The sequence below is a fragment of the Haemaphysalis longicornis genome, unplaced genomic scaffold (genome assembly GCF_048455015.1).
Source record: "Haemaphysalis longicornis isolate Haplotype H1 unplaced genomic scaffold, Haemaphysalis longicornis Haplotype H1 scaffold_6, whole genome shotgun sequence".
NCBI classification, from domain to species: Eukaryota; Metazoa; Arthropoda; class Arachnida; order Ixodida; family Ixodidae; genus Haemaphysalis; species Haemaphysalis longicornis.
The window spans coordinates 23,777,522-23,794,704 of record NW_027526407.1 but is presented as its reverse complement, the minus strand read 5'-3'; the positions used below and the strand labels follow the sequence as shown (position 1 = coordinate 23,794,704).

Here is a 17,183-nt window from a genome sequence, read left to right as displayed (position 1 = left end):
AATATTGGGAAAGAAAAATTGTCACTTCAGATCCTTTCAATCGCGACGCGTCTCCGGCATTTCGCATCCACTGAAAGTGATTGGTTGACGCTGCTAGAACCGCCTCTGCTATCAGCGCCATCGCTGAGACCAGTGTGCTGCGACTAATGTTCGAAGGGGCGTTAGAAGAAGGGAGTAAAGAAGCATAGTTGGGCTATCACCGTCGGCAGGTGCGCATGCGTGTTCTGCTCCTCTTATTTAGCGCCGGTGTAGCTACATGGCACTCCTATGGGGTTGGGTGAGAGCTCCCGTGCTCAAACTACTCCTCACGGTAGCTGTACATGCATAACGGTAGGAATTTAAATAACAGCGCCATAAACCGGACACAGGAAGAAAGAGCCGCATATATGTTTGTTATTGGTTCAAGGCATCGACTTTATAGAGGCCAGGAGAACCTCACGCAACATGGAATACTGAAGAATAGGGCTAATGGGCCGAAAAAATAAGATTCGTAAATGCACTGCAGGAGGTAAGAGGAGGTTGATTGATTATAAGGTTTAACGCCCCACTCTGCACAGGTGATAGGCACGCCTCGGTAATGGAGGGGCACAGTCCTCGCCTTAAACTTTAGAGCTGTGCCTATGTTTTCTCTACGCCTCATTTATCAAAGGCATCAGGGGATTAGAACTGTACGAAGGAGGATTCTAAAAAGGTTGAATGGCTTCGCTAATCATTCATTGTATTTGTGGCAATTGACTTACATATTTATTTAAGGGATGGTAATGTAACAAACAGCATAAATTGCTCACTTTTTTCTATGGTCATTGACACGCTAAGTTGATACTGCGCTTATTCTTAGCTTTTACGTATTTTATATTTCGCTTGCAGGTATTCCTCGATAATGTACAGATTGCTGAGAATGGCAAGATTGTGGGCAGAGAAAATAAGTTCGTTCTGTTCCGTACGGTACGAGAGTCACAAGATAAGACAGACCCTTTCCGCCTCTGGGAATCTCACTTTACGGCACCGAATCCAGTGGTTGACTTTGATGTAAGTGTAGCCAGTTTTTTCTCCACCATAGATTGTTGCAGGGCAGATTGCCAAACGTGACGTTGAAACGAACTGCAAGACCGTTATATCTGTTTGAAAAACTGAATTTCCACTAAAACAAACGCTTCTGATAAATGCTCCTTCCACAAACTCCCCCGAAAACACTGTCGCGAGCACTTAAAGTTCTTTAAATAAAAACGATTGGTCTATGACTGAAGCTGAGGAAACAGCATAAACACAAACTCGGAAGCGACGCATGAACACCGCATGTTAACAGCAGGGTAGCGCTATTCATCGTCCCGCGCAAGTACAGGAGTCACGTGCTCAAGTTCGCAACAGTACCATTAAAAGACTGCGTCAAGCATGCGCTCAAAATTACTAGGCAAGGGAAAAAATTTACTGACGCCGTACAAAAACAAAACCATGCACCAATGTTGAAGGCGAGGGATTGTATGTCTAGTTTTGTACGAAAGCATGCTCCCCATGAAGTTCTACTCCATCCTTCGTACTGCCGCCATGTTCCTCGATTTCGCACAAGCGTTTGACAAATTTCCTCATGAGCGTCTACTACTACAACTTGCCGCGTTAAATTTAAATGCCGACATATTAGCAGGGATATAGGAATTCTTAACTAACCATTCCCAATGCGTTTCCGTCAAGAATCAAATCTTTAACTCTGCCCCGTATAGTCAGGTGTCCCTCAAGTTTCCGTCCTAGGCCCACTTCTGTTTTTGATTTACATTAATGACCTACCAATGCATGTATCTTCTAACATACGCATGTTCGCAGACGACTGCGGTATTTATCGTAAAATAAACACTGTTTCCGATAACGCGTCTCTTCAGACCAATTTACGAAGCGTGCAGGAAAGGTGTTACCTTTGCTAATGGAACTAAACCCTAACAAATGTATAATTGTTTCTTTCCGCCGCCGTCGAAATCATATTGTATTCCCGTACCAAATTGCTGACACAAACCTCGAACTAGTTCCTTCCTATAGATATCTTGGAGTATTCCTTTGTAGCGATTTAACTTGCGCAACGCACATTACGCGCATCACTGCATCTGCTAAGAAAACACTCGGGTTCTTAAAACGCCACTTGCGACGCGCCCCTAACAATGTAAAATTACGAACTCATCCATCCCTCGTCAGAACAAAGTTAGAATAGGCGTCAGCCATTTGCAACCCACATCAAGTATATCTCGTTCATCAACTTGAGTCGCTTCAAAATCGAACCACACGATTTATCCTTCAAAGCACTCTGATGACGTCAGTATATCGGCACTGATAATAGAATCTGGCCTATCATTGCTTGCATCTCGCCGCCGCATTTCTAGTGTTTGCCTTTTTCACAAGTTCTTCTACAGCTCACTCGGCAGGCCACCATGTATTCTCCCTACAGCGCGCATCTCCCATCGCACCGGTCACCCTCAACAGGTTGCGGGCTTGCGTACGCCCACCGTCACTTTTTTCGTCCTCATTCTTTTTTTCGTGCAGCAACGGACTCGAACGGCGTTTCTAATGAAATCATCGCCATAACCTGTCCTTCCACCTTTTTGAACACCCTCACGAAAAACCCTGCATTCTAACAAAAATGGTTTTCACGTTTTCATGTATCTACCCACCCCTTATGTAATGCCCCTTGAATGAGGTCTTTAAGGAAATAAAATAAAATGAAATGAAATGAAGAAACGCCCCGAGTCACACATAGTCGTCAAACGACGTATAACCCAAGTGAAAAGCTCCTTCACTGGGTCTGTTTAATGGGTCCGTTTACACCGTGTCTTCGCTCGATGTAGTTCAGTCCGACGAACAAACGGCGTCCTGCCGCGGCGGATTTTCCGCCGCGCGAACTTCATATGGAACAGCATCGAATGCTTTGTTCAAGACAAAGAAAATACAGTAGAATACTTTGTTGCTCTTTATTGCTATTGCAAAATCATGCATGAAATATACAATTGCATTGAGCAAGCAAAACCTTGACAAAATCCGCTGTGGCTAGTATGCTAGAGGTTATGGTTAAACAAGTCTGTCGCATTCGAAGTGCAGTTGAACTCACCTTCAAGCACCGCAACTAAATTAAAATCCAGACGTCGTCATTGACAACCCTCTGATGTTACCGCAAATTTAAAACAACACTTGTTTTCAAACAGGCACTTATAAAATCAGACGATGCAACATAGTGCAGGGCATGAAGTTGAGCCTACAAATGCACGAGCTTAGCCTCTGCTATGTTTAATACGAATACAATAATGCAGCGTCGTTTTTCACAGCATTATTGCCTGAAGAATTGCCGAAAACTTGCGCTTTTGCGTACCCTTTTCTTTCTTTGGTGTGGTGTACTCGACACGGCCCCGGTTGGGCTCCGGCGTGGTGGCCGCTTGCTCGACGCCCTTGTAGGCCGGTTATTTTTGAGGAGCCACGTCCATCTTAGGTCGGACACCTATTCCAGGTCAATGTCTTTAAGGCTGCCCGTTTCTCAAGGGGGCGAATATCCTCGACCTGGTGCGTCCACGAGGCCGGCGGGCGAAGCACGGTAACACTATCACTGCCGAGGCTTAGCTCACCCATCGGTGTGGCACGTCGTCTTGTGGGAATAAATGATATTTTAATGGTCTAAAAGGGTAACTGGTAATGTCCAGTAAGTCCTTGCACCTCACTTATTCACCTATTGCCCCTCATTACTGCTTGACAAAGAAAGTTCGTTCATTTAAAGCGTAGAAACTCCGAGAAGATGAAAAATGTCGCTAACCCCCGCTGTAAAGGTGGTTCGAAAGCAAAACTTTTAAAGACACCCACAACAATTGCCCAGGCGACGTCACTTGAATTCACGCACGTGGCTTTGCAAAGAGCGAAATCAGGGATTCGCCAGCCGTTACCTGGTGTCCTTGGGGCTGGCGTCCCGAACAGAGCCGCGTCCGCCATGGCCGGGCTAGAGCGGCGGACGCTGTCGCTGTAGCCGTCCCTGCAGGTATTTTAGCCAGTCGCTGTAGTAAGTTTAGCAAGTTTGAGAATTACAAGAAAGCTGAGAGGACTTGTATCGTCGCTATTTATCCGAACCAGTTGTTCCTTTCGTCTTTTGGAATACCTCTTAAAACGCAACCGAATTGATACCGTTTCTCCAGCGGCCAGATGTCTGTACGTGGTCTATACGTTTTGGTTTCCCGCCCTGACAGCCAATCCTCAGCATATCTTTGCCGTACGACCACTTCATTCCGTAGGGTCCAGGTTACCAAGGAGGTGCTGAGAAACAAGTTAATCAAGCCGTGCGAAGGAAGCGCGCAGTAGACGCGAACCTGCGGCAAAAGACGACCAAAGAGGATCACAACAACCGTTGCTAAAGCATACGAAAAAGCCGACGGAATGGTCTCCGCCGTCACGCCAGCCGGTGCGCAGGGAACGCTGTCAATAGCGTGCGCTCGCCACCACATCTACACATTGCTGCGTGAGTGAACACCGCCCCCCCCCCCTCCTAAGCCCAGCCGCGTTAGAAGTTTCTTGTTCCGCCCGCCGCGAAGAAACCGTTGGCTGGTAGTGGTAAAAAGCTTTGCTTTAAAACAAGTCGGCGTCGCTCGGCTCCCAAACGGCTTTTCCTCACAGAAGAAAAAACCGGACGTACACCGGCCTGTCTCCTTCCACACACCAGTTGCCAGTAGTGCATGGGTAATCGGCATTCCGACTCGTTCCGTTGCTCGGCTCTGCACCGCATACCGAAGGAATGACGGATAACCTAAGACCTTATCTCGGCTGGTCTCCTCCTGAACACCGGCTGGCAAATATTCTGAGGTCGTTCGCTTGCAGAAATTCGGCCGAAGACCCCTAACGTAATAATAACCACACATTCTGGGGCCGTGCATCGGCCGGTCTGCTTTATAACACCAGTTGCCCGAAGTAAACAATTATTCTTCCGCCGGACACGTGGTTCACCGCAGAAAAAGTGAATGCACAGCAGCCGCAGTCCGGCCGGTGTCCGTCCGAACACCAACTGCCACAAAAACACCGATATTCTGTGGCCAGTTACTTGGCGTGCTTTGGCTGAACACCGTTTCCCGAAGGGAAAACGGAAGCCCTAACGTTGTAAGTCAGCCCTTCTTTTTCTGAACATCGGCTGCCGAAAATAAACTGAATATTTGACATCCCCGTTGCTGCCGGTGTGTCGCTGAACACGGGCGGCCGGAAGATGATGATGATGAATAAATTTTTATTGTCAAGCTGGGGCAGATGTTAGGGCACCCGCCCGGTGGGAGGCTTCCCTATTCCGGGATAGCCTGAGCTCGGCTGGCGCTCCAGGCCCTCTTCATGAGTTAACGCTGAATCCAAAGGTCCTGGCTCGTCAGGCGGTTCGCCCACTGTTCGTAGAAGGGGAAGGTTATTGGGACTCCATAAACGGTCATTGTAATGTCGCAGAGCATCGCGCAACGAAAGACGTGCTACCTTTTCCGCACGAACAGAGCATCATACCTTTTATGATGCACCCTCATGAAGTGAAGACCAAAAGAGAGCAACAAGTGCTAGTCGCTCAAAGATTGTGCACGGACGCAAGAGAAGCATTAATCTTGTCCCTGACGTGCAGTGATGTTATCGATGTGTGGGCAGCCTTTCTGCATGAGCTGCGCAAACCTGAAGTTAGATTGACCTTTCTCAACAAAGAAATGGAATCGTTTAACGACATTGAGCATATAAAAAAGGAATTCGCTATCAACATCGAATACGATGGTTTTGAAGGTACGTTGCGCTTGCTGTGAACACGGGTACTTGCACGGGAAAAAAAACGCAGACTTTCACGAGACGACTGAAAGCTTTACTGAAAATCGAATACCAGGACGAAATTATTCATGCTATGTGCCGAATACATTACCAATTGAAATGCAGAAAATGTGACGCCCTGAAGCAAAGCCAGATCTTTGAGTCATTAAATTTATCAACAAACTTCGGATAGTTTTTGACAATGACAGAACAATTTTATGACCCAGATGATTTGAAGAACTCCCAAGCAGCCTCTATGACAGAAACTCCGCATGCGTCACATCTCCTACCGCACGTATAGCGTGATAATGCGACAACATTGTTGGCTGCACGTGATCTTCAGGCAGAAGACGCCTTGCTGTCGTGTGCCTTCCAAGGGTCAGCTGACGTGACCATGAGCAAGTCAGACATCTTATGGACTCCATCGACGTCGGCACAAGCTATGTATAGGGAGTGCTTCGAAACTGAGATCACGGACGTACTACCTGGCGAAGTAAAAGGACAGAATAAGGGACAACTGTTGGCAATTAAAATAATCGATTGTTGACGCTGAAGAGCGGGGTACTGACCATCATGAGAGACACCCCAAAAGGATTGCCGTCGCACGCATCCAACAACGAAGCCAAAGAGTTTTCGGCAAGCGTCCTTTTAAGAAACGGAATGCATCACACAATAATAGTCCGACCAGGAAAGTGCAAATATGCAGAAAGAAGCACCAAAGAAATAAGGTGTTTTCAGGCCGAAGATGTATATAAATTGGTTGAATACACACCCGCATTCAGAGGTGTCGAATATCTAATTCGAATTTCCGCCTGCCTTCGCCGTTTGCACTGACTCTACCGGCATGTGCTCCGAAGACAGCCCCTGTTGCAGCGTCGCCGACCGATTGCCTCAGAGTATCCGAAAAGAACGAACGTACTTAAGGCACATACTGGACACGGACTTACCACAGCTTCTTTGTGGGCGGGAAAAATGTAAAAACTTTGTAATCATCATCACGGCACCGATGCGATTATCGTCATCAGTGGCGGTAATCTCTCGTGAGCTGCTCTCGCTCGAGCTGCTTCGTCTGCCTCTCGTCGCCATTTTTGAAAATAGAAGAACCATCGTATCACCCGAGCGTCACGGCCCGTGGTCTTGCGTGTGATTTTATATGCGTGAAATTGTCACGTAGGTCAGTTGCCTGTTTGGAGGGAGCAGCAATCTCGTAAGTTGCACCTACAAAATACGTGTTTTTCTCTGGCTTTTTAAGGTCTTCGTTTCACGTTGAGGGACCGCGCCGTCGTTCGCATAATGAAACAAACGATGTTCCTTTTACACTGTAGTGTGATGTGTCCATGGCTGAGACGACGGGAACAATGTTCGTCTCTTGTGAGGAGAGACTTTTTGCTCCATAGTGATTTTCTTATCCGGGCAAGATCCTGTATCGAGCAAGCAGGAACAAAAAGAGCACTGTCGGTTACCGTCAGCTGTGGTATACAGGGCTGCCGCAGAACGTCGATGTTTGAAAGTTGCTGTTTTACGCTGTTCCCTTGGCTCGTCATTCGTCATTCGCCTTAAACTTTATTCTCTGAGGTACGCTTAGTATAACGGCTTCCATACACTCAAGTTCGAATCGAAAGAAGTTAATTAAATCGTCGAACTGTTTCTTGTGGTCTGTTGGTTGGTGCTCATGATCCACTCCAGTTGACGTTGAAGCAGCGGACAATGTTTTCGAATGCCAGTGGTACCTCATCACCATGTCTAGAGGGAATGCCCGACGACGTATGAATGAATGATTGAATTACTTTATTTTCTCGTAAAGCTTACAAAAGTAGTACGACGGACGATTTGGGAAAAAGTTGCTCGCAGGCAACTTGACCAGCCCAAAAGCCCGGTAGACACACAGGGCAGCAAGTCAGCGGGACGAGAGAAAAAAAAGAAACAAAATCAGAAAAGAAAAAGAGAAGAGAAGTAAAAATAAAAATTCAAACAAGAAATCACCAGTACAATGTAATCAAAACAAATTTACATCTTTGTCACAACAGAAATAAAATACAAACAAGAATAACCAGTATATTGTAGTTAAAAAACTTACAACTTTGTCACCACATAGCAACAGGAAAAACGTGGGAGAAATAAGATTAAAAAAAATGCCTAGGAATAAATACAAACACAGACGAAGTATTTATCACTGCTGAAGGTAAAATGTCAGTATGTTTGATTGGGATCCAGGATTTAGGTTTTGATCAATAAGATAATTTAACAAGGTTGGTAATGTGGGGCGTACCATTTGTACTCCATAGTTAGTTCTTGATTGCGGTATTTGCCAGAAATCAGGAGATCGTGTGTTGTAGCAAATATTATGACGCCTTAGAAAAGCTATATTACAAATATAGTTTACATTATTCTTTTGTTCCTTATTGTTCCCTATTATCTCATGTAGCAAGGCACAATACGTCTCTGGGCTCGTGCCAAGTGCATTCAAACTTCAGCCGTGTATCTTCACGCCCTCATAAAACTTTGGTAGTTTCATTGCATCAGTTCCTGAGGAAACAGGTGGTATGTCAATCAGAGCCAGCGGGTGTTCTTGTGCAATAACTGCCTGGTCACCGAACCACTTTCGAAGTATTTCTATCGCGTCATGGTCGCATTGTTCGGTCTTGGGCAGTCCAGAAACTGTAACGTTCATCTTCAGCGCAGAAAAAAACAGGGACACAGTAGACAAGGACACGCGCTACTTCCAACTGAATTTTATTGAATCAGGGTGAAGTATATTGCAGCAAAAATAGAAGAGATATAGAAAAGGTTACGATTATGCACAGATTGAAATAACGGAATCGGTTGCCGCTGTCCCACACGTGTCAGTCATTACCACGACCATTTCTTTTTTAAGAACGCTGCCTCCTTATCGGACAAGGCTACTGATGTCGCGCTGACACACTCAAAATCGCCTAGTTGCATTTAAGCTGCCTCTACTGTCTCATGCATGCGCTGATCAGAGTTGTGAAACAATATCACAGTTTTTAAAATATGGCTCACACTTGGGGCATTCACCGCAGTGAGTCGACAGGTTACCATCCTTTCTTTTGTGTACGTTATTTTGATGCTCACGTAACCTGGAGTTGACGCACCGTGTCTACTCCACATATGCCCTTCCGCAGGCTAGCGGAACACGGTACACAATCCCTCTATCGCATTTCACGTACTTGTTTTGTGTCCAACATTACAGCCAGTATGTTCTTTTTGTTCAGGACATGTATCTCTGCAGAGCCTCTCGAGCTTGATTGGTGCGGACATTACAACGCGAACTCCAGATAGTAGAGGCACCGGAAATGCAACTAGGCGATTTTGAGTGTGTCAGCACGACAGCAGTAGCCTTGTCTGTAAGGAGGCAGCGTTCTTAAAAAGAGCCGGTCGTGGTAACGACTGACACGTGTTGGACAGCGACAAGCGATTCCGTTATTTTAGGTGCGAATGCACTTCTTAAGCGACCCTGAACCTGCTCCACCGGCGATGTCCGCGCACGTGGAGATGGGCCCGCGCAGCCTGGCCGCTGACATGGCACATACCCACGTGTGGGATTGGCCAGGAATCTCCTCGTCTTCCTTGGCAACGGGGGGGAGATGGGCGCGCGCTGCCTGGCCGCTGACATGGCACATACCCACGTTGGGGATTGGGCAAGAATCGGGCGTGAGAAGGGCTAATGCACCTGCTTAAAGGAGTACTGACACGAAATTTCAAAGCTGAGATCCGCTCTAGCAATCAAGTACAACGACAACACAAATAGGTGTCTGTGAATAAATGCATCTTTCTTTCTTTGTAGTTGTGTGTGTGTGTGTGATCTCTCTTTCGCGAACATTACCGAACCGCGCAAATTCAACTCGTGCATTCGCACTTTCACATTCTTCCCCTCGGGGAAATGCGGGGAATTTTTTATTTTGTGTATAATCGTAACCTTTTTTTTATCTCTTGTATTTTTGCTGCAATATATTTCACCCTGATTCAATAAAATTCATTTGGAAGTTCCGCTTGTCCTTGTCTACTGGGTCCCTGTTTTTTTCTGCGCTGAAGATGAACGTTAGGGAATACCAACTGGCCCGAACGCAAGCCCTTCTCCAGAAACTGGTCCAGCCGCCGAGTTGGTCAGAAGACTGGGCAGGTATTAAAATTTCTTAATCGCCCGAAGTCCTGTGTTGTTATGTACAGTGGACTCGAATAGGCTCCAAAATCTCATCCGCTTTTGACGGTCTCCATCGAACTTTGTCAGATCAATTGTAGGTAGCTTTATTCTACTGGTTGCGGTTTCCCTATGGGGGGGTCTCGTGAAAGCAGGTAAAACGAGAGATTCACCAGCCTGCTGGTCTCAAGATCTGCAGAGAAGCAACGCCAATATCTTGACCACCTTGTCAATGAACGAAGTCGTGTTGGAAAACTCTTCGGCGACAATTTTTTGGCGGTATGCACAAAAAGTCCTCGTCCAGCTAATGGATAGGTCGATACATGGCTTCGATCATCTCCAAGGATATCGCTGCGTCCACTGCTGTTGTCAGGGTGCTACTTGGGAGGCTTTCTTATATATCGGGGGAGGGCACGTGAGGCTGCACGTGAGCTGACGTGCTCAACATCGGCTCCGCAGTTAGTGGCAAATTAACAGTGCCAATTCATGTGAAGAGCTAATCTGTTATTCCCAGCCTGTTCGGGATGATGCAAGGCATCGACTGACACCAATATCGACTAAGGCTAGTGCTTTTCCGTCGATTTGTGGAACTTTGAAGCCATCGAATGGCGCTAGGCCCAGGCGTGGTCGCCGTGGTTCGGCCCTGCGCCGCGCCGGTCGGGGTTGGCTCAACCTTCGAAGATGACAAGTTTAGACGCAGAAATAGGGCCGCCCATTCCTTCTATTAGCAATTTCGGCAAGACGAGCGTGCAAGTGCAGGGCAAAGACATTTCACCGGAGGCAATGAACGAGGCAGGATGGAAAGTTGCCGGTGACCGACTCGCCCGTAGCCAGCAACGAGAGACCGCTTCGATAACAGACACGAACGCTACCGCGGCTAGGAAAGCGGCACATATTGCAAGAAGAACAAGGTCATCAGCAATGAAAGCGGTGAGAATGCCAGCGTTACCCTGGGATAATATCAAAATCGTCATGAGGCCGAGAGGCAGAATCAACGTGGCCAAGTTAGGCCTGGTCGAAGTGACCGCGGCCGTTCACGCGGCGGCGGGAACCGCCAAGGAAGCCGAATACGAAGACACCCTATGCGTAAATACGCAGCAGAATATCACCGTGATCTGCACGGCACAAGAAGAAAGAGCCAGCCGCTACAGCCAAGTCAAAGAAATCGCAGTGAGAGAGCAGAAGTACGAGGTGTGGGCCTACAAAACCGCCCCACACGACACGGCCAAGGGAATCATCAGAGGAATCTCGACAACCGAAACTCCCGAGGACATCGATGAAAGGGTGGTCAACCGACGCAGCCCGCTGGCGCTAAGAACCAAGAAAATAGGAGAGACGACGACGGTCATCGTCGTCTTCAAGGGAACGAAGCTGCCAAACTACGTGAGATACGGATCGGCGCTGCTGCCATGCTCTTTGTTCTGCAAGAAGGTAGACGTGTGCTACCAATGCGGTCGAGTAGGCCGCCGAAAAGACGTGTGCCCAAACCCAAGCGAAGAACGATCTCCGGGCTGCGACAAGCTTGCCCCGGGGGAAGAACACCCGTGCAAGCCGAAAGGCAAGCTATGCTACGGGGAACACGTGACGGGCGACAAGGCCGGCAAGGCGCGCTTCAAAACGCCCTACGTGGTGAGGAAAAGACAATGGGAGCGGCGCCTCGCGTCTGCAGAAGAGTGGTGGCTGCCGCTGGAGCTTGATTTCCCGAAACTGAACCCCGCAATAAAGGCGAGGTCCCCATCCAGGGGGCCCTCGGAATCGAGAGGCATATCGCCCTCCAGCGGCGGCATTCTGCGGAGGCAGAGTCGGAGACCCAGCGTCACGCGAAAGGGAAGGTTTCCGTCGAGGGAGCGCGTGAGCTGGGTGGGCAAGGCCAAGGGTACAAGGAGGACCGGCGAAAAAGAGCCCAAAAAGCAGCAACAAAAGCAGAGCAAAGAGAAAGAAGCCATGGAGACCCTTCGAGGAGAGAACAGGGAACAGCGTAGAATGCTGGAAGAGATGAAAAAGACCATACAGAGCATGACGGAAACCAAGAACCTGGTTGAACGCCCGTCGAAAGCGCAGTCGATGGATATAACGAGCGACGTCCCGGAACCCAAAGAGCCGGCCATAAACAAGAAAACGATGGAAAATCCCGCCACCCAGGAGATTAGTAGCATCGACGCCGGCATGGAAGAAAGAATGAGCGACATCGAGGCGCGCATGGACGAGAGATTGAACAAGCTGGAAGCGAAAATGGATCGGATGTTCGACACGATAAAGGCGGCCATAGCAGAGAAGAGCAGGCTGGACCACGAGCGGTTCGTAAAAATAGAGGGGGCCGTCCAAAAGCCGCAGAGCCACATGCAAGCAGTTATCCAATATCAGGACCGGACCCACGCAGCGCACCGAAGGGAGGCATTGCTAGAACGGAACAAGCATGGACCCAGAACCAACAGTGATCATCTCGCAGTGGAACTGCCGTGACCTGGAAAGGAAGTGGGTGGTACTACTGCAGCACGTCGAGAACAGCAAGAAGAACCCGGACGTGATATTACTGCAGGAAACACTGGCGACGCATTGGCCGCTCCACGGCTACAGAGCAATCTGGTCCGACGAGAAAGACAGCAGGGGAATGCGCATCATGACCAAAAAGGAGCACACTATGCTGGACATTCAACTAAAAAATGTTGCAGTCGACCACGTACTGGCCGAGGTGGTAATTGGAAAGAAGAGGAAGGAGAGCGTCTACGTCCTCAACGTGTATAGCAACCCGAGCAAGCGCAAACAACGCTTCAGCGCACTCCTGCACAGGGTGAGCTCGCAGGCAAACGGCTCCAAGCGTCTGGTCTGTGGCGACTTCAACGCCGCTGACCAGTCCTGGGGGTATGCCAAAAGCAACGCCAAAGGCAGGAACCTGGCGCAAGACGCGATCGACAGCGGATACGTCCTCGTCACGGACCCCGCCAACCCGACGAGAACGGGAAACTCGGTATCCAGGGGTACTACTCCCGACCTCACTTTCGTGAAGAACGTTGCAGCGGAGGACGTTGAGTGGAGAAACACTGGGACGGACTTGGGCAGTGACCACATGATCGTGGAAACTACGATTCGAATGAAGGGGGTCCAAGCAGCGCAGACGCGAAAACACACGTGGATTGATACAATGATACAATGATTACAATGATAGTTCATTCTTCTGCTTCCACCTATGCTTCCACCTTCTGTGGCACATGCGCTTTTGGACCTGTGCCAGGGGAAGCGGCTGGCTTTCACTGTCGTCTATCCTGGATCACCTGGCAGTGTTCGTGCATCCTTCATGTGGCATGAGCGTCGGATCGTTTGTCATGTCGAGCAATCGACATACTGCCTGACTCTTTTCATGTGTGAAACGATCCTTCTTCGTGAGGCTTCTCTTTTCTCTTTCGTTTTACCGCTAAGTCTCCGAAGGCTCAAGACGTGAAACGCCGCAAAATTGAATGCGCTTACAAAACAATGTTTCCGGATTTCCGTCCGAGGAGCGAAAAGGGAAATGAAAAGCGTTAGATGTGGTCGCGAGAGAGAAGAGAGGCACTTGCGTGACAGACGCGGCAGAAGACTGTCGTCTCTCGACGACATTTGCACCGAAGTGAGCAGATTCACGGCCAATTTTTATGTGGCCTAATTAAATGTTGTGTAAGTCGAGCGCGAACAGATAACCGTTAAATATAAATAAGATGCTTCGCATACTGACAGGTCAACTACGTGTAACAACGCTTTTCCATGGTTTCGCTGCATTCAAGTCGATCATTTGCCACGCCCACAATTGTATTTTCTCCCCCCACGCGTTCCTCAACGTTTTTTTCGAAAATATTGAATCTCATGGCCGAATATTTGGGTTGGGGCAGTTGGAGGTTTCGTAAATCATTGCACAGTACTCCACAGTGGGTATGGGGCACTTTGTGAATTTTAAACAGTGTGTGTGACTTCACATACCGAAATTTCCATTTTACAAAGGGATGTTCCCACAAAAGACATGCTTATATAACATAACACGAACAAGCAACAGCGAGGATACGCGGCTGGGAAAGCGTAATACAGGTCGGCGGGGTAGTCATAGGCAACGACATCAAGTACGTCGTTCGAAGAGGGTAATGTCCCGGGCAAGGTTTCCTCGCGTATTGAACGGCATCAGCTCCGGGAACGTACGTCCTCCAAAAAGCACACCCCAATCACTGTGACCTCTATTCTGTCCACTGCCGTTTTTTCCATGAGAGAGAGGCCCTGAACCACGTAATGAAGTCTTGGAGCTACGGAGGCTCCCGCACACAGCTGAGCGTCTACAGACCAAGACCAAATCTTGGACTTCATCATTAGGTTGGCAACAGCTTACGCCATACTGAATCTTTCCGCCTGTCCCACCTTGGTTTGTGTCTAGCTGACAGTATATATGTCTTCACCTCCACCGCCAGCGATACATGCTCTTGCCTAAAAGGTGGAGCTGGGCCGCATATGTGACCCGCATTTCCGGCATAATTTGACGGTCCTGGTTTTACTATGTAAGGTAATAACATAAACCGCAGGGCGAAAATGGCACACATGTCTTAAAAGTTGTATGGAAACATTCCCTAACATATTTCTTTGTAGCCCACTATTAACATTCATCAATCGGGTCGCTTCTAATATGTAAAATTTTATTTCAGCGTAAGCTCGGCTACATGCATTATAACTTTAAGATACTCGCCGGAAGCTATGTTCAATTTTCTGGATCCTGGACTAATAAGTAAATATTTTTGTCTTTCTTTTTTCTTCCTCCTAACCGGTGCAAAAGGATTTATCTGTGGGATGGCAGAAACCAGGAGATTTAAAAATCCCTTTGCCAACAAATGTATATGCACGGTGTTGTTGATAATATGGAAACGATTGTGTATAATAAAAATATTTCCGCACCTCGTTTGCAAAAGTCGGCCACCAATCTTGTTTTACTTAATCACGTTTCAAATGAAAGCAGAGTCGACATTCCATTATACAGTCGGCATAAGTTTGAAATAAAATCTATAGTGGAGAGCACAATATCCAAACAAAAAAAAACGCAATGCATGAACTAATGAAGATCATTAGTCGGAGCTCGTAAAACGTAGGAACTGTTGGAAGCCTTAGCGAAAGCTGTCGTGTGTTGTAAATGTATCCCGATTGGCAGTGGTATTACAATTGTCATAGGCATTGCATTCAAAGTACTAAAGGAAACGGACATGAAAAGTCTTGTTCGAAATATCCATGCTCCTCACCCGCAATGTCCTGCCATATTTTACTTTTGGCGGTTTTTCTTAATTTGTTTCTAGCTTTTTTTAGTGGTGGCTGCAATAATAGCTATATTGATACGCCATCCCCGCGGTATTTAAGCAAAATCTAAAGCATTTGTTAGAGTGTTTGTTAGTTTTGAATGAAACTTCTTAGATATTTGTTTCGATTAGAAAAATCTCGAGAAATTAGTGACGCACTTTAACGAAAGAGATTTTGTCACACTGAACGTTGAAAGCATTAACAACAGTCAATTCTTAGCAATATGGAACAAAATGAGTTTGGGGGAAGGGGGGGGGGCGTTGTTTAATGCTATAACTTGCGAATGTACAAGTGGAAAATAATAATCTGCTTTTTGCACCTAAGCAAGCCCTGATGATTATACTTGTCATGTTAATATCAGTAATGTGGACATTAGAGCAAACACTTAACCTGTAAACGTTAGTCTGTAAACGTTCATCAAACGTTAGAGAATTGAAAAAAATAGACCACGGCATGACATGATCTTTATACCCCTGAAAAACAGTTTCAACAAGGCTAGATATCGCTATAAACCTGACACTGGAATACAGTGCACCTACGATGGTGCGGTCATCCCATTTTTATGCAGTGGCGGTCCCCCGTGGAGATGTAAAAGGAAGACAACATTCCCACCTGCCCACTATCTCATTCTACCGCTTATGACTGAATGTCTTGTAACAATGATTATCTCTCGTAGGCCACGGATAATCCATAAAGCTAAAAAGTTGGAAGAGTTGGATACACCAGGAGAAGCCGTTTTAACGCTAAACGTATACGGAGCATCCTCGAGGGTATCTAATGGACTTGATGCCATGTCAGTCAAAAAGCTAAATGCTGCCGGATTTGATATGAGTCACCTTGTGTGCAACAAGCCGTCAAAGCTGTATGACATTACCGTCGTGAGTATGGTGTTTCTACTTTTTCTCCATTACAAGAGACTGGAGCTACAAGCGTTCGAAGAACCTCTTGCAAATGATATTGTTTCCAGTTGCCCGTAGCCCTTTCCTGTGCATGCGTGGGGTATTTGGCACATAAAATCACTGCGCGCTTTGGGATTTTATTGGAGGGGTTTGTTAGTTTACTTTCTGAACAATTGGCAGCCAGACATAGCTTACCGGGCCAACAAGCTTGCTGTCACGAAGTATCTCGTTTTTGCACCGACTATTCGCCTGCGCAAAGAGAGCATATAGCTATGCAACTTGGCCTAGATTCACTTCCGTGTCAAAGAGAACGTTGGATATTGTGGTTGTGTACGTTGATTGCGAGTTTATTCTACTTCGTCCACGAAAGTAACGACAAACCGGCGAAGCTAGCGAGCTAACGGCGCCCTAATAACAGCGTGTAACGTCAAGCCAATGGCGTGCTGAAAAATGTAGATAACGGTTAGGTCGTGAATTATTTGTCACTGGGGAATTGCGTCATTCGTGGTGGTTCCTGTGGTATTATTACTGGTAGAATTTGGTCGTATTCAGTACCTAACAGCAAACAGGACGAGAACAGTTACGCGGACGTGAAACGTGTATTCACCGACCATACCAGACAGCTAGGGACGCATTGTCAATAGAGAACGCACCGTATCAAGTTGGGACATGAAAGTGCGAACAATGTCACAAATAGATGTCAAGTGTTTTCAAGTTCAATAAATATATTTACGCACACACGGGAGAGCCAAAACCTTTGCTCAAAAAAAAGGCTCAACCTAGGGTGAGGCTGACAGAAAGGATCAATTTTGAGAGATTGAGCCTTTTTGTCATTTTGGCAGCCCTGCTTCTAGGGAAAGCGGCGGCTGCGATGACCTATCCTAAGCACAGCGTCTCTTCATACTCAGCATTAGAGCTGGAGCATTTTACGGGCACAGTAGTGCTTGACGACAGAACTGGAGGCTAGTTTTTGCTCAAGCCACTGCATGAGAACAGAACTTGGCGGTAGCCGCGAGGCATGCGCTCAGGAGCGCTCGGACTTTTCTTGGTAT

General features: G+C 47.3%; 1 long non-coding RNA gene across 1 annotated transcript; it reads left to right on the top strand.

Moving 5' to 3' along the window:
* Positions 1 to 769: 769 nt before the first annotated feature.
* LOC144141432 (uncharacterized) lies at positions 770 to 16,203 on the top strand. Its single transcript, XR_013316597.1, has 3 exons — positions 770 to 1,029; positions 14,593 to 14,672; positions 15,909 to 16,203. It is a non-coding gene; the product is annotated as an uncharacterized LOC144141432 (long non-coding RNA).
* The last annotated feature ends 980 nt before the right edge of the window (positions 16,204 to 17,183 follow it).